This window comes from Canis lupus, chromosome X (genome assembly GCF_011100685.1).
Source record: "Canis lupus familiaris isolate Mischka breed German Shepherd chromosome X, alternate assembly UU_Cfam_GSD_1.0, whole genome shotgun sequence".
Lineage (NCBI taxonomy): Eukaryota > Metazoa > Chordata > Mammalia > Carnivora > Canidae > Canis > Canis lupus.
Genome location: NC_049260.1, coordinates 2,682,364 through 2,707,361, shown reverse-complemented (window position 1 = coordinate 2,707,361; position 24,998 = coordinate 2,682,364). Strand labels below are relative to the sequence as shown.

The 24,998-nt window shown below is 40.1% G+C and overlaps 1 long non-coding RNA gene across 1 annotated transcript in view; it reads left to right on the top strand.

Moving 5' to 3' along the window:
* The window catches only part of LOC119878049, a 36,512-nt gene extending 11,731 nt beyond the window's left edge, over positions 1–24,781 (top strand). Inside the window, exon 3 of the long non-coding RNA XR_005386070.1 lies at positions 24,668–24,781. This is a non-coding gene — a long non-coding RNA (uncharacterized LOC119878049). The remainder of the gene's footprint in view (positions 1–24,667) is intronic.
* Positions 24,782–24,998: the final 217 nt, after the last annotated feature.

Below are 24,998 nucleotides of genomic sequence, written 5' to 3'. Positions count from 1 at the left end.
AACCACACGGCCATTCGAGAAGCCTAAGTGTTCGTAATGCTCGTTGGAGCCATAGGTAATATATTTCAAATGGGCTTCGTTTTGCTGGCCTGCTTGTTCATTAGGAGGGCAACTAGGTAGCTCATTTAATAATGCATTATTTTTGGAATACACAACGGGTGCTCCGTAACTGGAGATTTCATCCAAAGGAGTACTTGCAGCCAGAATCTAGGACACTGCAAAATGCATTGACTCAGCCACCCTATGAATATCTCAATTTGCATGATGCCACTCTACAAACCACAAAGAGGCAGGAACAATAGACCCTGAGTGTCATCATTCCCCCTAGAGAAATCATCTTCGGAGAATAGTCTTGAAAATCTACTTTATGAGCTCGTTGATTTACGGGTATTTGGATGTCTCTGCAACGGCCCTGTGATTAGCAAGTTTCTTTGGAAGAATCTTATGCTAGAAGAACGCTGTGTAGGTCCTTTGATGTTAAGTTTGTGTCGATAACTACCGGGTAGGAGAGTGTCAACTGCTCATGGTAGGAGTGGACGCTTAGACCGTCGTGGAATTGAAAACCAGCGGACAGTCCTGCATAAAGAAGGCGGACCTCATTATCTAAGACAGGAGGTAAGGCTGGAGGAGCTGGTGGCACTAGCAAGTGTCTTCTCCACACCAGTCGTCACACGCCTTCATGATATCTGGACCCTGAAACCTGCACAAAGGAGGCACACATGAAGATTGGGAATATGCCACCATCTACTAAAGAACTACCAGAAGCTAGGAGAGATCCTCTGCTAGAGTCCTCGGGACGAGGACACTCTCGTCTCGGACATCCGTCCTCCAGAACCTCGCAAAAGTAAATTGTGGTCTAAGTCGCTCTGTGTACTACATGTTCTTACGGCAGCCCCGCAACTGGACGCTGCCCCCTTTGGCTGTGATGAGTGGAATTCAAGCCAACTGGCTTAGGCAGAGAAGGGTTTCCTTGTGAGAAGCTTCGGAGACTCTCCGTGGAGCCTGATTTTGAAGGTTCTACAGTTGGAACCATATCCAACAGCCAGTGGGAGCTTCTGCAGCGTAAGCAATGTTCTGCACCCTTGTCACGCGGAACACCAGAAGGACACCCGGCCACTGTGGGACAACTGAATGCCTTCCCAAGGAGAGCCAGAGCCCGATATCCCTGCCACCAAGTCTCTTACTTCTCAAACCACTGCGACGTCTACTTGTCCACAGCTGATGTCCTAGGGAGTCTGGGATGTTGTCTGGATTCTATCTGAAATCATCCTAGACTTGGGGAAGCTCATTAATGTCGGGTGGAAGGCCTAGGTTGGGAGGCCAAAGAGGACCGAGGTCCATAGACATATCTGAACCTTCAACCATTATGGACGTGATTTTGCGATGAGCGCATCGTTTTATGTTTTGAACTCAGCAAATGAAAGCCATGCCCTCTTTGACCCAGCCACTGGGAATCCAAAGTGAATAGAACCGATGTAGTCTTCTTTCCGATGGAACTCGTTCTTCCAGTAAGAGGAATCACTGAAACGCGCAACGATGGCTGGTATCTTGAAGGATCCTTGCAGGAGGATCCACAGCTAGGGTTGGGTGGGTTTTTAGCTGCTGCAGAGCACTTAGCCCAGGTGCCAAGGAAGACTGCAGTCAGGCTGTGCCCTTGGAGCCCTGAGCATTTCGCCCAGAGCAAGATAAGCTGTGGCCTGATCGCCACCGTGCTCTCTGTGGTGGTCAGTGGGGTCTTCACGGGTACCGCGTTCTGACGGTCAACAAGGGAACAGGACCTAACACGGAGAAGCAGATGCATTTCCACGAAGATCCGAAAGATGAAGATTTCCACGCTGAGGTCTTATTCCCATCGTGTAGTCCACAAAAACGTCTGTCTACATCCTCTGTGGGTCTCCACAGGGTGACCACGATGTACGCTTTCATGACTGGCACACCTTCCGTCCCACATACCGTTGCCCATTATTCTCTTTCCACATTTTGGCTGCTTGTACGGATTTGTTGTTCGTTATTTATTTATTTATTTATTTATTTATTTATTTATTTATTATTTATGATAGTCACACACACAGAGAGAGAGAGAGAGGCAGAGACACAGGCAGAGGGAGAAGCAGGCTCCATGCACCAGGAGCCCGACGTGGGATTCGGTCCCGGGTCTCCAGGATCGCGCACTGGACCAAAGGCAGGCGCCAAACTGCTGCGCCACCCAGGGATCCCCGGATTTGTTGTTCAATGCATTTTACAATCATTTAATCCCATGCAGACAAGAATGCCCGTGGACTGGAATGGGATGGAGTCATTCACACACACGTACAATTTTCAGCTTTACGTTTTCCATCCAATTCCTATCCTATTCCGTATCCTATTCATAATTCTTTTTTTTTTATTTTATTTATTTATTCATGAGAGACAGAGAGGCAGAGACACAGGCAGAGGGAGAAGCAGGCTCCACGCAGGGAGCCCAACGTGGGACTCGATCCTGGGACTCCAGGATCAGGCCCTGGGCTGCAGGTGGGCGCTGAGCCACCCGGGCTGCCCTATTCATAACTCTCAATACGGCTTATTGTTTCCTTGCAGTAAATCACTCCTATTTCTTCAATTTTCACTTTTAACTGCAGGGCTAGAAAAATACGGTTTTTAAAAGATGATTATTTGTACCCAGCTAATTTTCCTACTTCTCCTATCAATTCTAAGATTCATTTTATTTACAGAGTTACTCAGAATTTTCCATGTAGATGCTCATGTCACCAGGAAATAAAAAAACCACTTGATCTCCTCCTTGACAATGTTCACACCACGGGTTTCTTCTTTGTTTTCCTCTATTTGCTACAATCTCAAAGGGCGTATCAAATCATAGTGCGGACAGTAGGCATCTTCTTCGACTGTTCTTTTAATTAAAATTAGTTTTAACGTCTCCCATTTAAGATATTTGATGTTCATGTGACTAGTAGTGGCTTCCTTATTGCTCACAGGTGTTTTATTTGTTTTCTAGCTTTCCTTCCCTCACTCATACAGACATAGTCAACATATAATAACACAGGTCACTTAAGATCGTGACATTAATTCCTTCGGACACACAGTAGATTTTAGATAATTTTTAAAAATTATTTTAGGGGGATTCCCGGGTGGCGCAGCGGTTTGGCGCCTGCCTTTGGCCCAGGGCGCGATCCTGGAGTCTCGAGATCGAGTCCCGCGTCGGGCTCCTGGTGCATGGAGCCTGCTTCTCCCTCCTCCTGTGTCTCTGCCTCTCTCTCTCTCTCTCTCTCTCTCTCTATGTCTATCATTAATAAATAAAAATAAATCTTTAAAAAAATTATTTTTAAAGACGTCTACGTATTGGAAAACAGTAGTTGGAGCAAAGAGTGGAGACACCGTCTTACAGGTTGATGGACCAGTCCTCATTTTGTGAGTCATCTGGACAAAATTCAGTAATGCCTACTGATGGTTTTTGTAGAGTTTTTTGGTTTTTGTTGGTTAAACAGACCGTTTCTTGGAGGGCTCCTTTCATGTTCCCCTGGCCAGTGCCAGTCAATGCCTCCTGTAAACGGGGTTGGTCTGTGTCACTGAGGACAGGTGTCACTTTGCCAGGTATCAACTTAGGTCGGTCTGCATCAACACAATCTGCAACCGTGATTGCTTTGTTTAATTGGCTGTTGGGAACCAGAATGTAATCAGCTCAGGTCACTCTCTTGCTCTTCAAGACACTCTTTTTTTCTCTTGATAATGTGAGTAATTAATGCGGCCAAAGGGTTTTGCATTCACCTGTCCACAGACATTACCAAGCACAAACAGTTGGTGCGATCCCCAGTGAATTCTTTTTCACCGATTCATGCCCTGAGTCACAGATGTCCTCGTCTTGAGTTTCAATATGAAGAAAGGAACTTCATGATTCTAAGAGAAGAAACGTAAATTTACCCTTTTATGTTGTATCCTCTCAAAGTGAGTATAGAGAGCCCTTTACCAGGACTCTTATAGTACGTTCATGTCGCAGTTCAATGATGGTATAAAAAATAATAATAATAAAGAATATCAGGAAATGGCTGGTTTAGGAAAGCCCCAGTAAGAAATGTGCATTTTTATTAATCTCCCTGACTGGCTTTGAACAATTTCTGATAGCACCAGAAGAGACCAGCAATGGAATTTTGGAGTTCCTTGTCAGATCTATGATGCTCCCAATTAAAATGTTCTTAAAAGCATTCGTCTGATAATCACATGACTCAAGATAAAATAAATATCCATTCATTTTATAATTTAAGTGGCAGGGTTTTCATTCATTTCTATTGTATGGAGGTACTAAGTTTCTTAAAAATAAATGTTTTGTTTTTGTTTTTTAAATTTCTATGTACGACCATTTGCGGATATTCTCTGTAGAATTTTCTGAGGAATATATTTAAAAATCTTTAACTCAGACCAGCATCTTGATGAACACACCCAATTGGATGGGAAGGTGGCCACTTTATAAATAATCTTTAGGGCAGCCTGGGTGGCTCAGCGGTTTGGTACCGCCGCAGCCCAGGGCGTGATCCTGGAGTCCCGGGATCGAGTCCCATGTCGGGCTCCCCGCATGGAGCCTGCTTCTCCCTCTGCCTGGGTCTCTGCCCCTCTCTCTCTGTATGTCTCTCATGAATAAATAAATACAATCTTTAAAAAATAAAAAAAAATTTAAAAATTAAAAAAAAAGAATCTTTAGCAAAGAACCATAAGCCTGTGTAGACATAGCAGGGCACAGACAGCCGGTTGGGGTTTCCAAGGGTAGCACACTGTGGTAAGGGAGGTGGATGGTACACAAGGTCTTGGTGATGTTCATGTGGATTCCTCTGGTGCCATTTCTGTCCTACGGGGTCTAACGTCCTCTCCAGGGATTCACCTTTGTCCTTCCAGGTAGAGATGCAGGCGGTGAACAACTGTGCAGATTCATGTCCTAGTTTTAGGCTTTTTTTTTTTTTTTTTTTTAGCTTTTCTCGAGAGCCTAGCTCCCAGTTGTCTTTTTTTTTTTTTTTAAGATTTTATTTATTTATTCATGACAGACACACACACAGAGGCAGAGACCCAGGCAGAGGGAGAAGCAGGCTCCATGCAGGGAGCCCGAAGTGGGACTCGATCCCGGGACTCCAGGATCACGCACTGGGCCAAAGGCAGGCGCTAAACTGCTGAGCCACCCAGGGATCCCCTCCCAGTTGTCTTGAGCTCAACGTAATCCTTCCATCAGAGACGTACACTCTGGAGGGGCCTATCGGTTACCCTTCTCTAATTTTCATCTCCTTTGGAAATGGATAGTCATTGTTTGAAGGATGGCCTTTCTGGTTTTGCTCAAGGGGATCCCTCATCCGACATTATCTCCTTCCAATATGTTGGCTTTCCACGAAGCGACGCAAAGGCAATTGCAGATAACAGTGCGCCCGCCCACCTGCACTCCTGTTTAGGAAGAATAAACCTGTTTGTGTAAACGTGGCACCTCTAAAAAAGTAAATTTCGATTGCTAGTATATGTATCTCTTTTTAACATGTAGAGACTTCAAAATTAACGCAACAGGCCTGACTGAGGAGCGTATTTATGCGTTTTGGTTTCCTGACGTGAGGTTTTAGTTAGGTTCTCATGCATGTGCAGAAGAGTGAAATGTTTCTGCTAATTAGGCAAATCGAAATATCATTCAGGAACACCAGATTTTGCGACATTCACATCCTACGTTACGCAAGACTAGAGGGAACATAGGCGGGCACGGGAAATAAAAGTCACAGGCACCTGAGCAGATGACCTGGCCTCATCCCTAATCCCCTCAGCCCAGAACCCTACACTATAGGAGAAATGACCACAATTGCACTGGTTTCTACCGTGGTAGGTCGGGAAAGAAGTTCTCTCTCTTTATATTTCATCGTCCTCACTAGTCAAACTCATTGAGCTTCAGGAACTCTTCCTATTTGAACCTAGAAAGAATTTTCAAATGAACATAGCTTCCAAAAATAAGTAGAGTGACCAGTTCATTGAACGTCCCAATATTGCAGGTAGAAATATGAATCTTTTTTTTTTCTTTTTTTTTTTGGCCTCCAATTCCATCTGCAGCTGGATCACCTCAAATAATCCATTCCAGCCCATAAACGCTAGTCTGATCAATCCCATTGTTTCCTGGCCAATTCAATAGTCATCAACTTGAGTCTGAGCCTAATTTACTCTTCTGTTATGTTCTGTGTGCTGAATTGTTCCTTAAAAAGATGTGTTGAAGCCCCCATCACCCTCCAAACCTGCCTTATTTTGAAATAGGGTCAGACAGATACCTTCAAGCTCACATGAGCTCCTACTGGACTGGGTGAGCCCTAATTGAGGGCCTGGTGTCCATATAAGAAGAGAGATGGGCACAGAGACACCCACAGATGGACGACAGCCATGGAGAGCCAGGGGGCAGGCATGGCAGTGACGCATCTCTAGCTAAGACACGACAAAAATTGCCAGCAACCCGGAGGAGCAGAGAGAGAGAGAGACGTGAGGCACTTTCTCCCTCAACTCCTCTTGGAGGAAGCAAGGCCACCAGGATCTCGATCTCAGACTTCTGGTCTCCTACAAGAGAAAAGACCTCGGTTGCTTTCAGCCACCCCCATCCTGGTGCGTTGGAAGAGCAGCCCTACTTCCTACTGAGCATAACGTTCCTCCTCCTGCCCCAGGGACAGTGGGATTTCCCTCCGGGAGCTGCAGATGCTGTGACTCTGCCCCCCACACCAATCCCTGACATGAAGAGGGCACAGTGGGAGTTTCCCTCGGTTGCGGTGCTTTGCATGCACATTCCGATGCATCGAAAACCTGGTTTTCTCACGAAACACGTGCTGGGGTCCTTCCAGACATCTCTCGGTTGGACAGCTTGACAACGGGGAGAATTTGGTGAAAATTCTTTGCATCATTTTTTGAACCACGGGGGTGGGGTGGGGGGAAAGCACTGCACATCCTATTACCTGAGCTTTTGAACTTTAATGTTTCCCCTAGAACGCTTCCTTGAACCTATTCCAGAAGAATCAAACTCAATTAACACCTCTGCTGCTGTCTTTTTTAGAGACGAGTGAGCGTTGAAAGTGTATATGTATTCGCTTATGGAGGACGCTATCCTATAATCACAATTTCAGAAAGAAAAACAAAAAGAAAGGAAAGCACTCGGTGATTCCACGGATGGTGTGAATACATGCCATTTTGCATTCAACTTCTTGTAGCTCTTGCATTTGACATATTCTCGCTCCCTAATAGATTAATTTAGACACAGGCATATGTGTACCCATTTATACACACATTTGAAGTAAAAATAATGTGATCTTTTATCCTTTTTTTTTAGATTTTTTTTTTTTAGATTTATTTATTCATGAGAGACACAGGCAGAGGGAAAAGCAGGCTCCCTGTGGGAAGCCCCATGCGGGACTCGATCCCAGAACCCCGGGGTCATGCCCTGATCCCAAAGCAGCCTCTCAACCGTTGAGCCACCCAGGTGCCCCATCTTTCTAACATTTATGACATTTTTCCTATCTACATTTATGACATTTTTCCTATATTAGGGAATCACACAGAACTGCTGAAACAGCATTGAACAATAAAAAGGGAAGTTTCTACACTATGGATGTTGCTATAGCCTTTCCCGATGTATAGTTTCTCACTTCAATTGTACAGAAAGTTTTAACATTTTACCTTAATTTGATCAATTTCTTTATCAGTTTCTAATGTTATAATTGTATGCGTTTCCCTTCCCCACCCCCCCCCTCCAGAGTTTTGTTGATATAATGGTTTATTTAAATGAACCAGCATTAATTTCCAGTCATATCCTCTCCTTAGACAAGGTGTATTGTTTTGTCGGCATATTGTTGAGAGGGGGTTCTTAAAATGTGTTCAGGCATGTAGATTAATTATTGATCTGTAATTCTTGTGTTTTTATTAGGTTTGGCAATAATTTAACTCAAGGAATCGGGGACTCTGTAAGGAGAATTAAAATCATCTGGTTTTGTTTGCTTATTTTTGTTTATTTAAAGATCTTTGGAGCACCGTGGGTGGCTCAGTGGTTGAGCGTCTGCCTTCAGCTCAGGTCATGATCCCCGGGTCCTGAGATCCAGTCCCGCGTCGTCGGGTTCCCTGCTCAGCAAGGAGTCTGCTTCTCCCTCTCCCTCTGCCTCTTTCCTTGTTCACGTTGCCTCTCCAAAATAAATGAATGAAATCTTAAAAATAAAAAAGGAATTGCCTTTGATACTGTCTTATTCTAAAAGTCTTTACAAGGGAAAACAGTATAATAACATTTAAAATCTCTTTTAGGGTGTAATTGGAAGTTCTAATTCCCTGCCTGCATTTGGGTCAAAACTCTCCTTTATCTGTGCTAATCCTTTCTTCTTATTCCTAACACTTCACACCGTGCCCTCCTCTTTATCCCTAAATCACTGTTACAAATATAGTTTATTTCTCTGTTCTTTTCAAAGAACTAGCTTTTTTGCACTTGTACATTATTGCTACTACTTATTATTTCCTATTTAACAATTTCCAATTTTACTCTAAACAGTACCACTTGCCCACAATTTGCTTATTATGCGCTCCGCTGCAGTTTCTTAAGGGAATACATTGTTCCTAATGTTCAGTATTTTCCTTTAATAGAATTTACAGCTATATGATCTGTACTTAGCACATATTCGGGCACATATTTTAGCGTTTAATATGAGATACAAATCTTTTTATTTATTTATTTTTGACTTTCAGTTGAATTTAGTGGACTAAAATTAACCAAAATATTATTTAGGGAAATGTTTCTTTATTGGTAAATGATTAGTATTTTTATTTTGGCAATCCTTTATGATTATTTTCTAATTGCATAATTTAAAACATTAAATATAAACAACTAGATCACATTTGCACTTTATGAATTTTTTGATCACAGATTTAAACTTTTTACATAGATATTCTAGGGATGAAAAATACAGATTTACATAGATTTTCCTTCTTTCTTTATCTGTGTACATGCTGATGTTATTGCACATAATGCTGTTTACCTTTTCCTTTTGCTTAGATTTGTTGAGATTAGAAATCCAAACACTAACATTTAATTCCATAAGTTTATTAAAATATTTTCTTTTGCTCAAAATATGTAACTGATGATTCTTTTCATACATAGATATTTATCAATTTTATATTTATCATTCATACACTTTACTTCTCGCCTTATCCATTTTTTAGTTTTATCACTTTGTTTTAGGTATTTTTTTTAGAAATTCTGTTTTTTGACTCATTTACATTACTAATGTTTTTATATTTTGATGCTTTTATTTTTCTTGAGTCTTTATATTTTCTGACCTCATCTAATCCATATTTATCCATTTTTCCTTTGGATGACTTTTATTTTTTTCTTGTCTGATTGCTGTGGCTAGGACTTTCAGGAGTATGTTCAATAAAAGTGGTGAGAATAGACGTCCTTGTCTTATTCCTGATCTTAGGGGGAATACTCTGCTTTCACCATTGAGTGTGATGTTAGCTGTCAGTTTTTCATAATTGGCCTTTATTATGTTGAGATATGTTCACTCTAAACCCATTTTGTTGAGAGTTTTTATCACAAAAAGCTGTTGAATTTTATCAAATACTTCTCCTGCATCTATTGAAATGATCATATGATTTTTATCCTTTGTTGTGTTGATGTGATGTATCACATTGGTTAATTCGCAGATACTGAACAACCCTTGCATCCCGGGGAATAAATCACACTTGATCGTGGTGAAATGATTTTTTTTTAATGTAGCGTTAGATTTGGTTTGCCAATTATTTTCTTGAGGATTTTTGCATCTCTGTTCATCAGGAATATTGGGTTATGGCTTTCTTTCTGTGTGGTGGCTTTATCTGGTTTTGGTGTCAGGGTATTGCTGATCTTGTAGAATAAATTTGGAAGCTATCCTTCTTCTATTTTTTGTAATAGTTTGAGGAGAACAGGAATTAACTCTTCTTCACCTATGAAGCCATCTGGCCCTGAAGTTTTGTTTGTTTGGAGTTTTTTAGAGAGTGACAGGGGTGGGGAGTGAGGAAAGAATCTCAAGCAGACTCCCCACTGAGCTTGGAACCTGACATGGGGCTCATTGATCCCACAACCCTGAGGTCATGACCTGAGCCAAAACTAAGAGTCACATGCTTAAGTGAATGAGCCACCCAGTGTCCCTTTCTGGAAGTTTTTTTTTGATGTCTGATTCCATTTTGTTTCTAGTAATTGATCTGTTCAGATTTCCTATTTCTCCCTGATTCAGTTTTAGAAGCTTCTATTTCCTCACTCATTTTTTACTAGGTTGTCCAATTTTCAGCATATAATTTCTTGTAGTATTCTTCTACAATCCTCTGCATTTCTATGGTGTCAGTTGTTACTTCTCTTTCATTTCTGATTTTATTTCTTTTATCTTCTCTGGTTTTTTTTTTCTTCATGATACTGTTTTTTTTTTTTTTCCTGAATTGAATGTCTTGTCATTGACATTATGTTTTTCCATGTTCTTAAATGGCACTGCCTCTTTCTTCACACTCCTAACAAAAACACAGATAACCCTCCTTGCCAATAAGACACTCATTCTCAACATTTTCCCCTTTGGTCTGTAGCCTAGCTTTCTTTCTTCCCAAACTCTTCTTTAAAATGCTCGGTTTGAGACACTCCATTCTTTTTATTGCCCACAAATTAGTTTATCTGTTTAGGATATACAGTTGTTCATATAAGTACCAAAGGGCAACCATTCATTTATTTCAAAATTGGCTTTTGTTCCAATCCAGTGAAAGAACCCCATAGAATTCTTATGCTCATGCACAAAATAAATGATTTTTCCTTCAGAAGAGATTGTGTTTGTTACAGTCACATGAATATTTTAAAAAATCACAATTCTTATACCCACACTATGAGATGTTTTATGGAAGCTATCATAAACATATTTACCAGTGTAGTATTTCCTCCTAACATGTCAACATCTGTTTCACAAAGTGAGCACTTTGCTGATCCATATTTTTACTCTATGGATGTATCCAAGTATTTATAAGAAGCCCAAGCCTGTGCTTCTAAGTGAAAGCATAGTAAGTAAGGAGCGTGTTGGAGCTTCCACATGATGTTCACAGAAGATTATACCACTCACTCCTGAAGCAAAGGGTTGAAATAGCACGAACTGCAGTTCAGATATTGATGACTGTGTTTGAGGGTTTTTTAAACACAGTGCTCTATTTCTTCCTAATAGAAACTGAATAGCAGAGCCATCAGAATGAGGTAAATCACATATCACGAGATTGTTTAATGAACTGTACAGGATGTCAAAGGAACAGCTGTAAATTCCCTGAAAATTGGACATTGTCAGGAGAAATCTGGCACCTACTTCAAGATAATTGTAAAAGGAAATACCCCCTGCCATGAGTTAACGGCATTTTTTTACTAAAAGCTGAAGTGAACATAATTTGCAGCTTGTAACATGTAATCTCTCGTAAGGACCTGGTGATTTACAGATCTGCTCACCCCTCTCTAATTTACGTGTTGCATTAGCCAGGTACTCTTCACGGATTCCATACAACGTAAGATCAACTTTCCGTCACACCCCCTAATTTGCTTCTCTGCTTGTTTTAAAGGCATCTGTCACTGAAATGATAGAAGATGTGCCCTACGTAAACCTGTTAGCATGCGTTGGGGACGGATGTAACACTAGCAAACGAAGCGTTGATACCAATTGCGTTATAAGTTGGTTTTCACCGGACACGATGGCTATTTAAATACTAAGTTCTGCAAATCACATGAGAAAAAAAATATCACAACAGGGAATATTTATTGTTGCCGGAAAAATTAGAAACGACAAAAAGTTTGCTCTACGTTTAACCAATATATGTACAATTTTAGGGTAACCCAGCAGGTAGAACCGTGTTGCCTCCTATTTTCAAGTATCATTTTCATTATTTTCAAAAGACAGAATTGGAGTTCGTCGTAAATTTGCTTCAAATGAAATTTCCAGAAGGCCATAAATCATTCTGATTTTTCCCCCATATAAATCAATAACGTCAATTGCTTCTCCTTAGTTACCAGCAAGCCTATTTTGGAATCACAAATGTAGATCATTATGTAAGTGGGATACTTTTGTACATTAACCCAATAATTTGAGTTTTGATTGATTGTATCTAGGACTGTTGATGGGAAACTGACAAACCACCTTATACATAGGATAAATTACAGTGGACTTCCCAGAATTGGTGTCCACAACTTTCGTGTTTATAATAGCTGTCTCTAAGGCAGGTATTTCACATTCGTGTATGCTTTTCTTGGTCATCGATCTCATGTTATGATGGCTTTTCCACCTAAAATAATTGAGAACATTCTGTGTTCCCACAGAACTTAGCTCTGTTTATCTTCAGTCAAATTTGATTGTATCTAGGACTATTGATGGGAAACTGACAAACCACCTTATTCTTAGGCAGAATAAATTATAGTGAACTTCTAAGAACTGGTGTCCACAACATTTTAAATTTATATTAGCTATCACTAAGGCATGTGAGATGGAATTCATGCATACTTTTCCTGGTCATCATGTTAACTTCATGTTATGATAGCATTTCCACCTAAAATAATTGAGAAAATTCTCTCCATTCCCACAGAACTTAGCTCTGTTTATCTTCAATCAATTTCACAAGTTGGGTGAGAATTTTATACACTGAAATATGTTTGCATAATTCATGTGACCCTATTATCATTTAAAATTCCCATGGCACTTAAACATTCTGTGTGTGTGTGTGTGTGTGTGTGTGTGTGAATGCACATGCTAGTTCATTAGTGAGTGCTCTTGGCAATTTGTCAACATCATTCCCTCAACTGCATTTTGAACATTTACTATGCGCTGCTCTTCTCTGTAGAGTGGAAAGTGTAAAAGGGAGAATGAAAGCACACTTTCCTCCCAAAAGACTTTCTCCAGTAAGAGAAATACAGTGAATAAACAAAGTAACCTGAGCCAAAGACAAAAATATTTGCCAGAATGAAATACAGATACGGATGGTAGAAATGTAGGGGTTGGTGGGAGAGTCCAAGGACACATCACAGTGTCTGCAGGCTGACACACTTCAGCATTCATGGACCCCTTCCTCCCTGGGAAAAAAAAAAAAAAGAAAAGTATTAAAAATTTTGTGGGATGACCACTTTCATATAAAGATAAATTGAATTCTTGATTGATTATGACTTGAGCCTAGATATTTCTTTCCTGAAATGAGATTACTCTTGGGATTTCAATAACCGGAGGGTATTTTATTATCAGAGAGAGTGTGTCCAGGGGAAGAGGAGAGCTGAAACAGTGAGTGCCCGGTGCAGGCAAAGAAGAGAATTATTTTCCACCTGTCTCTTACAAACAACGCTTATGCAATATCATAGCTGCATAAGAAAACACTGAGATTCGTAAACACCCAAGCCATCTACAGAAATGACAGAAAAGGGGCACCTCGGCGGCTCAGTGGTTACGTGTCCAGCTCTTGATTTTGGCTCAGGTCATGATCTCAGTGTTGTGGGTTTGAGCCCTGAGCCAGGCTCCGAGCTCATTAGGGTTTCTGCTCAAGGATTCTCTCTCCTTCTCCCTCCTCCACTTTCCTCACTTGTGCTCTCTTTCTTTAAAATAATATAAATAAATCTTTTTTAAAAAGAAAGAAAGAAAGAAGAAAGAAGAAAGAAAAGAAAGAAAGAAAGAAAGAAAGAAAGAAAGAAAGAAAGAAAGAAAGAAAGAAAGAAAGAAAGAAAGAAGAAAGAAAGAAGAAAGAAAGACAGGAAAATCCAATACCCAATTGAGAGTAGAAGTTATTTTTTAGAAGTAGGCTCCACACCCAGTATGGGTCTTGAACTCACAATCTTGACATCAGGAGTTGCATGCTCTGCGACTGAGCCACCCAGGCACCCCCAAAAGCTTTTTTTTAAAGATTTATTTGTTTATTTGAGAGAGAGACAGAATGAGTAGGAGGCACAGGGGAAGAGATAGAGACTCTCTCCAGCCGATTCCCCGCCCCTGAGCATGGAGCCTGACGTGGGGCTGCATCTCACCATTCTGAGATCATGACCTGAGCCAAAACCAAGAATCCAATGCTTAACTGACTGAGCCAACCAGACGCCCTCAAAACTATTTGTTTTAAATTAACTATTGCTCATACTATATTTCTTAGGTGTTTAACTGATTCAACTCCTATTGATTGATTCTCGGTATAAAATGTGTCAACAAAAACTGTTTTGAAATGTAATGACTGACATAGTGATGTTAGCATTTGCCTTTAGCTACCATAATGTACCCTAGTCGTGCAGCCAAAAAAGAAACACTTTCCAATGAGAAAGATCATGGGAACAACCCAGCAGCAGCTTTAGTTCATGGCCTCACCAAGTAGACTGTCATCACTATCCTCAGGCTTATCTCCAAACGCATTAAGATAATGCAGCCAATTCCAAATAAAATTCCTATGTATAAATATTCTTTGGATAGTTCCTAGTGGCACTGGATCAGAATTAAAAATCCCTTCCTGGGACGCCTGGGTGGCTCAGCAGTTGAGCGTCTGCCTTTGGCTCAAGGTGTGATCCCGATCCCAGGATCATGTCCCACATAGGGCTCCCTGTGGGGAGCCTGCTTCTCCCTCTGCCTGTGTCTCTGCCTCTCTCTGTGTCTCTCATGAATAAATAAATAAAATCTTTAAAAAAAGAATCCCTTCTTGCTCCTTCATTCCTACCATACATATTTATGCTAACCACTGTATAGGGGTAATACACAGGAGAACAAGCATCCTTTGCCTGAAATAAGTCCGTCATATATTGAGCCTGGCGGGGACTACTTAAAGCACTTGTATTTGCTCTAACAGAAACATGAACAAAATTCTAACAGCAATGGATCCTGGAAAGTTTGGGGAAGAGACACATTTGTGGTGAAGCTGAAATCTCTCACTGATGTTGAGGGCAAGATTTCTCTCTAGAAAAGGAAGAAGTGTCAAGAATAAAGAATATTTCTCATGTTCAGTTCCAAAGGATTACACTTTTCTTCATTCCCCCTAGTACCAATTTTTATTATGATAAATATCTGTAAACAATTAGCATTGCTGAAATGACAGGGGAAGGACTTCTGCTTCCAAACAAGTTAGAATGAGAGACACCAGATTTTAGTCAGAGCCAAAAGGAAAAGAGATTAGATAAGAAAAAAATATATATAAAAGTATATATTTGTAAAAATATATATATATATGAAGGTTATAATAATATATAATAGACTTTAACCGGTGCTGTAGTGCCTGGTAAAAATATAAAATGATAACACAGTTGTATAAGTCAGAAACTAAATTAAGTTTGTATTGGCATAACATAAATGCATATCAGAAACATCCCAGCCTCCAAGATTCTTAGGATCAAGTCACAGCCATCGTTAACAAGGAAAAATATAAGCCATATGACAATGACTCCAGTATGCTATTTTGGATTAAAAAAATAATAATTACATTTCTGAAGAGAAAATTAGTGTTGTAATAATTTCAAAAATAATTACAATTCCATCTGTGCTGAAATATGCAATGGCCTTTCTAATTAGGAATATAAATTTGTTCTTCTGTTCTATTACTTCTTTTTGTTCTATTATTTTTTAATCAGAATATAAATTGTAAACTTATTAATATGAAGATATAACTGAATTCAGGTTGTATTACTAAAAAGTTTTGCGGTGTGGTCAAGCGTATTGTACAGAATCACGTCTGAAAATTCAGAGATGGTTGCTCGTTAAAGTCCCGTGAGTAAATACAACTCAAACATAACTACAGTTATAAGCAGGACTCCTAATGTGATAAAATGTCCCTCCACTCCAGCGTACAGTAATTGTATTACTTGAGTACCCAGGAGGAATAATGGAAACTCATCACTCCTCGCTATGCCTTTACAATTTGTCCACTTCTCTATGCTTAAAGCCGGAAACCGAGAGGTCAGACATGGAGCATGACAAATAAAAGCAAAAGAGTGTGTGCTATGGTTGCAAAGACTGTTGCTGAACTTTGGACCAATGCGTTTCTTGGAAATTACTAGCTCTTCGGTGCAAAATCATTACTACTGTCTTATACCCGGAGGATATAATAAAGGTCATAGGCAATTTTAGGGGAATATTCCAGGAGTCTGTCAACCATGAATAAGAAAATGCATATTTCCCGAAGAAAATGAAACCACTAATTCAAAAAGATACACACACCTCTATATTGCTTTGTTTACAATAGCCAAGATGTGGAAACAGCCCAAGTGTCCATTGATGGATGGATGGATAAAGAATATGTGGTATGTCACGATGGAATGAGGTGATGGAATGGAATGGGACATCATAAAGGAATATACTCAGCCATAGAAATGGCTTGCTTTTGTGGCCACATGGATGAACCCAGAGGGTGTTATGCTAAGTGAGGTAAGTCAGACAGGCAAAGACAAATACCGTATGATTCCACTTGTATATGGAATTTAAGAAACCATACGAAAGAATAAGCAAATAGCAGAAACAGACCCATAGATACAAAGAACGAACTGATGGTTGCGAGGAGAGAGGGGGTGAGGAGGATAAGCAAAATGAGCAAAGGCCAGTGGGAGATACAGGCTTCCAGTTATGCGATGAATATTTCATGGGAAGAAAAGGCACACACAGCACAGGGAATCTAGTCAACGGTATTGTTACCGTGTTGTGTGGTGAACACAGCGTAATGTGTAGACTTACCGAATCACTGTGTTGTACACCTGAAACCAACCGAACACTGTGTGTCCACTCTAATTCAATAGGAAAAAGAAAGAAAATTGGGTATTTCCCTGAACCAGTTTAGATCAGGGGAGAGCGATTATTTTCCGTGTAAGGGCAAAGGGTCATCCAAGGGTAGAATGAGCCTGATTCCTCGTCCTGTGTGTTTTCTCCTAAAGTGTGTCTACAACAGCTCATATTGTGCCTCACAGAGGTTTAATGAGTGTTATTTGGAGATCTGGTCGCCCCTCTATGTCTACGCAAGACTTTCGAAAGTCACCCAGGCTGGAATCTGCAAACGGCTCTTCCCAGACCCCTTGCAAACTGTCATCCTGGTAACTTCTGTCTCGATGGCAGAGATATTAGGAAGAAGACATTTGTCAAAGGAGGACCACCGTGGTCGCGATGCTGGCAGTCTCGTGGGGTAGCTAATGTGTGAGTCTATGCTGGGAACTCTAGATTCGGCAACAGCCATCGTGATATTCCTGCTGATGCTCTAGGACCTTGCTGGCAGTTTCTAAGACAGCAGATCTTCATGGAGCAAGTGTAGAGCTTGGAGCTGTCCTGGGGTTGATGGCTGCTTCCTGACATGCACACATTACACGCTTCCTGCATTTCCCCCACGCCCTTTAGTTTTCTCTGCGGTTCCTGCAGCATTCCTGATTCTATTTGTACAACCAAACCCCATTATTAAGTCCTCCATTTGAAATACCTGGCGTGTGCTGTTTTTCTAATTATGACTGGATGAAGTCAGCCCGTCTCTGGGGGGTTTCTGTTCTTAAAATGGAAATCGAGCTGGTCAGAGTTTAAAGGAGCGTCAATTCAGAAAGAAAATGAGACATGCGGTGGATGTTAGTGGCTTCCCCAAACTGTTGTGTGCATTTGCATGACACTTGGAATAAAAATGCCAAGGGGCACATTGGCAAGCAACATCCACACACACACACACATTTTTTTAAATTCTTACTAAAGACTTTATTTTTTTTATAAATTTATTTTTTATTGGTGTTCAATTTGCCAACATATAGAATAACACCCAGTGCTCATCCCACTTACTAAAGACTTTATACAGCATTTAATAGATGCTTTTCTTTCTGATGATTTCAGGAATCTTCAAATAACAGAAAAGGAGTTAGTATATACTTGGATCAAGAAAAACAATATTTATTGAGACATCAAAATAAAAAGAACGCTAAATGTGTAACAAGGGCTGTGTTATTGGGATAACACAGGGGGCAAAATATGATTTAAAAGAAGGTTTAAAAAAATAAATAAATAAAATAAAACAAAGTTTAACAAAACAGTTTGATGGGAAAAGAGCAGTTCTGAATTTGCCCATCCTATCTTACAATGTCAAAACCCATACCGGAAATACATATATCTATATATCGAATCAGAAACTGGCAATTGAACCATTTTTGTGAGAGATTTTAACTTGCCTTTTTCAGAGACATATGTAGCTGACAAAAATCAGGAAAATCAAGAAGATATGTATATGTATTCTACCAACTGTTGTAATCTAGGAACTGCTCTGATCTTACAGGACGGCTGAAAAGCCTGAATATTGATATGAAGAAATTACTTACAACTTTTATGCACTTATAAACATTTATCAGAATGGACTCTCTGTTTTTTCCTGAACAATTTTTTCAGATAAAATTGAAATCCCACCTAAACAACAAATACATTTTTAGTAGACATGTGCCCTGTTACATTAGATGTACTCCTACTAAGATATGATTATGGGAAAGTTTTATTTCAATGGTGAAATAATAGGATTATTCCTTATAGACCAATAAGACAATATACCCTTTGTGACAATTCTATTCATCAAGGAATTGGAATTCTTACCAGCTCAGAAATTGCAAAGGAAGTGAGAGGAACAGCTAATATTAGCAGATGTTACCAAGTAAGTAGTTTTCTACACAGATATATTAAAAAACAACAACAACAACAGAATAATTTTAAAAGTATTCCAGTAAAAGATCAGTGCACATATATGAATAGCATTGATTTACACCAGACACCAAATGTGACTGTCATTTGCTCAAAAATTCTAATCCTGATGGAGATAAATCTGTAAAAACACATGTAATAAAAAATAAACAAAAAAATAAAAAATAAATAAATAAAAATAAACAAGAACTCCATGTAAAACAAAGGTTAAGGAACAACACGAAACAACATCTAAATAAATTGAGATCTATCAGTTGTCATGCTTAGATACGGACCAGAATTTGTAAATCAAGAAGCCATTAAAAGGTGTGCCACATACAAAATAAATAATGATACTATAGCTGTTCTAGTAACCTTTACTTTCGCTTTCAGCTATATTTGAAAGATATCTTTATCAGTGATTTAATCAGACAGCACTTTATTTTTCTGAAAAAATAGTAAGTTCATGAGTATGGAGGACACAGTGCTCAGAAAAAGTCATTCTGCACCCAGGATCTTGCAGTGTTCTTCTTCATCATCCCAACAGGAGGGATGGGACTTCCGACTTAGAGTTCCAAGAACGGTGCCATGTGTAAGTATGCAGTGTTGTCACCTACAGGCAAGAAGAAAAAGGGTAAAACTCCTATATCTAAAGGATCCCTCTGTTAGGAGAGTGGTTTAATTCTGGAAACCCACCCAGCTGACTTGAGCCCACATAGAATTTTCTAAGACTGCAAACCAGAGCTACCTCTAGCCACAAAAGCATCGGGAGAGAAAAATCTACGCAGCTGTGGACATCCATCATTCTGAACACCTCAAAGATTTGTGGGGAAGAAAAGCATGGATACAGCAATGTCACGGACACAGTGATGTCAAGTAGCAGCGCTGTCCGCAGCTGATGATAGGGATGAAACCTACAGAAGGAAAATCTCCGTATTGTGTTAATTTATTAAATTCCAGATCAAAGTATAACTTAAAGCAAAAAGCAGAGTCTTCAGATTTTCAGATGAAAACATCAGGGGGCACATGGTTGACTCACTGGGGTAAGCATCTGACTTTGGCTCAGGTCGTGATCTCAGGGTCCTGGGATCAGCCAGGTTGGACGCTGCACTCAATGGAGACTGTTTCTCTCTCATTCTCTCAAATAAGAGCTTTTTAAAAAAGATTTAATTTATTCATGAGAGACACAGAGAGAAAGGCAGAGACACAGGCAGACGGAGAAGCAGGCTCCCCAGCCTGATGCAGGACTCGATCCCAGGACCCCAAGATCATGACCTGAGCTGAAGGCAGACACTCAACCACTGAGCCACCCAGGTGCCCCTCAAATAAAATCTTCAAAAAGAAAAGAGAGAAGGAACAAAGAAATGAACTCGAAGTACACATATTCTGTAAGACAAAAAGACTATAATTACTTGGGGAGGAAAAAACCAACAACAACAACAAACTCTGGAACTAAACCACTGGGTTTTTCCTACTTTTTGGTGGTTGAACAGCTTAGAAAACTTTTCACTCATGCTGGAAAAATAGATGAATTCATGACATGATTTATCATAAAATACATTTTGCAAAGGCTGTCTATAATGCATTAGCGTGTAGGCTTCTCTACTTTGTCTTTTTATAACTGTTTAAAAACCTATAGCTGATTGAGTTACATTTATTTGATTTTTTAAAATACGGCAAAGAGTGAATCATAACTGTAGAACTCTAGCCCATTGTGTTCAAATAAATGTGGCTAAGGAAACATAGCATCATCTTTGTGAAGAATCGTTTTATTTTTTCCCTTCGAACAATTCCATATAAACATCGCAGGTGAAATTCAATATTTCTAATTTTCAAGGCATGCCCATAAAAGAGGGAAAGGCAATTTTTGTAGATGCAATTGTATATTATGTGGGAACATTTAGACCTAGCCAACTCTCAAAATTGAATAATTTGGGGGATTCTCACAAAGGGAAATAAAACACTGGGAAAAATTGATTTGGTGCTCTACATCATAAATGGGCCCATTTTGTAGAGTTATGTATTTATAGTAGCATCCACTCGAAGTGCGGAGGGAGAAAGCTATTTTTGATCAGGCTTTTGCACATTTTTATGACTGGCGCATGCCAGTATTTGTGGCAGAGCACAGGCATTTATCTTGCTCACCTTTATTACTCATCAAGTTGCCATTCTCTGTAATATCACCCCGAATTGTGTTCTACACTGCTTTTGCCTAGTGAATGGAGCCTAACGTCTCAATATGTATTCCAGGCTCTGAATTGGGCAGATCATCTCCTGTGGCACGGACTTAAACATGTACTGAGCAAGGATAAATGTTGGAAATTGATCATTTATTCTAAGGCTTTTTTTAAATTATTAAGTGCCTGTGTTTTAAATGCCTAATGTATGTTTATATACACATTTTAACCATGTGAATAAGATCGAGGTGACAAAAAGTAGTATTTTTTACCTTCAAGAAAGTTTTCTCTAGTATTTACTTACTAGGGAAGTTTCAGCGTTAGGTTCGACGCAGCAAAATACAGTCCTGACCGAATCCAAGCATTCTTCAAAAGATTTATTCATGATCAAGGGAGTCATTAATACTGGGGGCTGCCTGTTAGGAGCTTAATGGAAAAGCATGAGAGGCACAGCAGCCATGGTATTGGCTGTAAATAATCATATATAAATGTAATTTTATGAAATAACCTGAAAATTGAGAGGGAGACAAACCATAGGAGACTCTTAATCATAGGACACAAACTAAGGGTTGCTGGAGGGGAGGGGATGGAAGGATGGGATAACTGGGTGATGGGCATGAAGGAGGGCACGTGATGGATTGAGCACTGGGTGTTATAGAAGAATGACGAATCGCTGAATCCTACCTCTGAAACTAATTTAAAAATGATTTAATTTTGTGATTCCAGCCCTCAAGACAGTTGGGTATGCAGTAGGGGGTTAATAATTGCCCCCTTGCGTATCTAATCAAAATATCAAATGAAGAGTAATCTCTGAAATACATCTCTACATACACACAAATGCTACATTTGCTGCTGGCAAACGGAATAATCGTTTTGATATTGCCTATTGGGTAAGACTCTATGGAAAAGAATACGGCAAATTACAGAAAGCATCCGTGGTTTCCAGTGTGCTGACTCGACGGCAGCCTTCCATGTCGACAAGATCGCCCATCTGTTTGGAGGCAGCCTTGGCCGCCCACCCTGTTAACATGTCGAAAACATCAGAGGAGAATTGCTCCCACGAACGTATTACTGGCCTTTGAGAATGCTCATTGCACACACTGGACGGAAGAATGGTGATCGTGTCATCAGTATAACAAGAAAGCATGATTCGGGGCGTCGTGAATGATTTTTGAGTGGAGAAAACAGACATGCTTCCCTAGGAGAAGGAGATAGTGAAGTGGCGGGTGGTGTAAACCCTGACTCTTCACCACACCACTGCCTCCCGGCCTCCTCGAGAGGCACACTTGGTCCTTCTGAACCCTGTTGTTTGCCACCAGAGCCTGACCCCCTGCACCAGCCCAGAGGGCTTCCTGAGAACCCGGTCAGAATGGGGTTTGGCCAATGGATGTTGGAGGAGGATTGGGGAGCACATGGCCTTGTGTCATCTATCCCCAGAGCTCTTCTTGGTGCCCTGCACCATGCATGACTCCTGTCTGCGCCTTCTGGTTCCCACCTCGTCTTGCTGTTACTGATCCTGCAGCTTTTTACTGACTCTGTTCCCTTTACTCAGGCTCCCCTGAGGCCCCCGACTCAACACACACCACGGAGCAACATTTATATTGCTGCCTTACCAACCCCCAAATTCCACTGTGCAAGCATTAGCAACTACACACACAAGTGTTCACGTTCCGCCTCTCTCTGCACGAAAGATGTCTTGGCATCCTTCCCTTTCTTTGATGTATTTTTTCCAGTGTTTTAAAATTTGTTGTATTTAATGTATCTTGACCATCTTGTTGTAATGGTACATAGACCAATTCATAAATATGGAGGGTTTGTGTGTGTGTGTGTGCACGTGTGTCTGTGTGTGGCAGTCTAGATTTCCTCCTTACATATGAGGAATGATGTCGTGAGCATCCGATTCCACATAAAAAAAAACGCAACAGTAAATCACCTTATGCATATTTTCACGGACGTGTAGATGTGTATACAGGATAAATTTCTAGCAGTGAAAAATTAAAAAATAAATAAATAAAAATTCCTATCAGTGGGACTTCTGGGTCAATTGTAGATGCATTTTTAAGACTTGGAGATATTTACAAATCCCACTTTAAATACAAATTCAATGGTAGTGGGTGGAGATCCCTCTGGAAAAGGGTGAGAACATTTCAGACTTGTGAATAGAAGCATAAGTCAGATTTCACAGTTCAACCGAAACTGATAGGTAAAAAAAAAAAAAAATGACCATAGTGTGCTTTTAATTCTCATGTCTCTTTTTTATTAATGGATGGTGCATATTTTATATGAATAATAATAATGTATGTGTCACTCCTTTATCAACTCTGGATTAATTTTCATTGTCCTTCTTTTAGATGACATCTCCAGGTTTTTATATGTACATTCATATTTTTAGCAGATTTTTGTAGATTTGGAAATTAGCCTTTTGTGATGTGCTTTACAGAAATTTCCCCAGAGTATCCCTCTCCTGCTTTATGTACCTTTTGCTATAAAGACTATGATAGGGCAGCCCAGGAAGCTCAATGGTTTAGCGCTGCCTTCAGCCCAGGGTGCTATCCTAGAGTCCTGGAATCGAGTCCCACATCGAGCTCCCTGCATGGAGCCTGCTTCTCCCTCTGCCTGTGTCTCTGCCTCTCTTTCTGTGTCTCTCATGAATAAATAAATAAAATCCTTTTTTTTTAAAAAAAAGACTATGACAAAACACTTTTAATCAAATTTATTGAGACTTCCATGGCTATCAGAGTTTGAGTTTTCATCAAAGGCTTTTCGGAATGCCTGGGTGGTTCAATCGCTGAAGCATGTAACTCTTGATCTTGGGGTTGTGAGTTTGAGCCCCACATTGGGTGTAGAGGTTACTTAAACAAAAAATCTTCTTTCTTGAAAAAAAATGTGCCTATTTATTTGACAGAAGAGAGCACAAGTAGAGGGAGCAGCAGTCAGAGGGAGAGGGATGTGGGCCTTCATCCCAGGATCCCAAGATCATGACCTGAGCCAAAGGTAGGATACTTAACTGACTGAGCCATACAGGTGCCCCTAAAATATTTTTTGAAAAGAAAATTAGGAATACCTAAGTGGCTCAGTGGTTGAATGATCCTGGGGTCCTGAGATCGAGTACCGCATCGGGCTCCCACAAGGAGCCTGCTCCTCCCTCTGCCTGTGTCTCTGAGTCTCTGTGTCTCTCATGAATAAATAAATAAAATCTTCAAAAAAAAAAAAGAAAATTAAAGGCTTCTCCACAAAAAGATTCCATAATCATCTATATAAAATAAATACACAAAGTCTATTTAGAAAGCAATGACATGACTATAGTATAAGTGGTATATAAAATACAGTAAGATATATTATGTGTATAATTAGCATGTGATCAGAATCCCATAATTGCAATAAATATTCATCTTATCATGCATCATCTGTCTACCTGTAAACCTTTTAAACTGAGCTATATTTTTGAGGTACAAACGTGTTAACTTGGGGCTGGCTGTAAAACTTAGAAAAATAGTGAACCTATCTCATTTTTAAATGCAGTGATATTTTTATGAATTCCACATTTCTTTTAATACTGGCATCGTTTCCGTCATAGACACATAATTGAACATTCCTTTCTATTTGCCACATTCTGTTCATAGCTTGACCCCCATTGTGTTTCTTTTGCAATTTGGATCCTTGGAGTGCCCAGGGGTCCTTTCAGTAGCACCTGAAAGGTTTGTCCCTTTTTGTGGTCATCAGATCAGAGTGGAGAGCAAAACATTTTGCAGTATCAGGCTGTTGAGCACGGATGGGGGCAATTGGCTGATACGGTTTGTGTCTACGGTGAAACCTATTGCCAATAACAGGGTTATATTTATGGCCTCTTAATAGCTTTTAGGAATCATGGATTATGAAGAGCTCCATATCTGTGTTTTGATGCCTCAATAGAACATCTGATAAACCGGAAAACCGTAAACGTTGCTTTAAAACCAAAGAGGGGGATCCCTGGGTGGCGCAGCGGTTTGGCGCCTGCCTTTGGCCCAGGGTGTGATCCTGGAGACCCGGGATCAAATCCCACATCGGGCTCCCGGTGCATGGAGCCTGCTTCTCCCTCTGCCTGTGTCTCTGCCTCTCTCTCTCTCTCTCTCTCTCTCTCTCTGTGACCATCATAAAAAATAAATAAATAAATAAATAAAACCCAAAGAGGATCCTACGCACAATG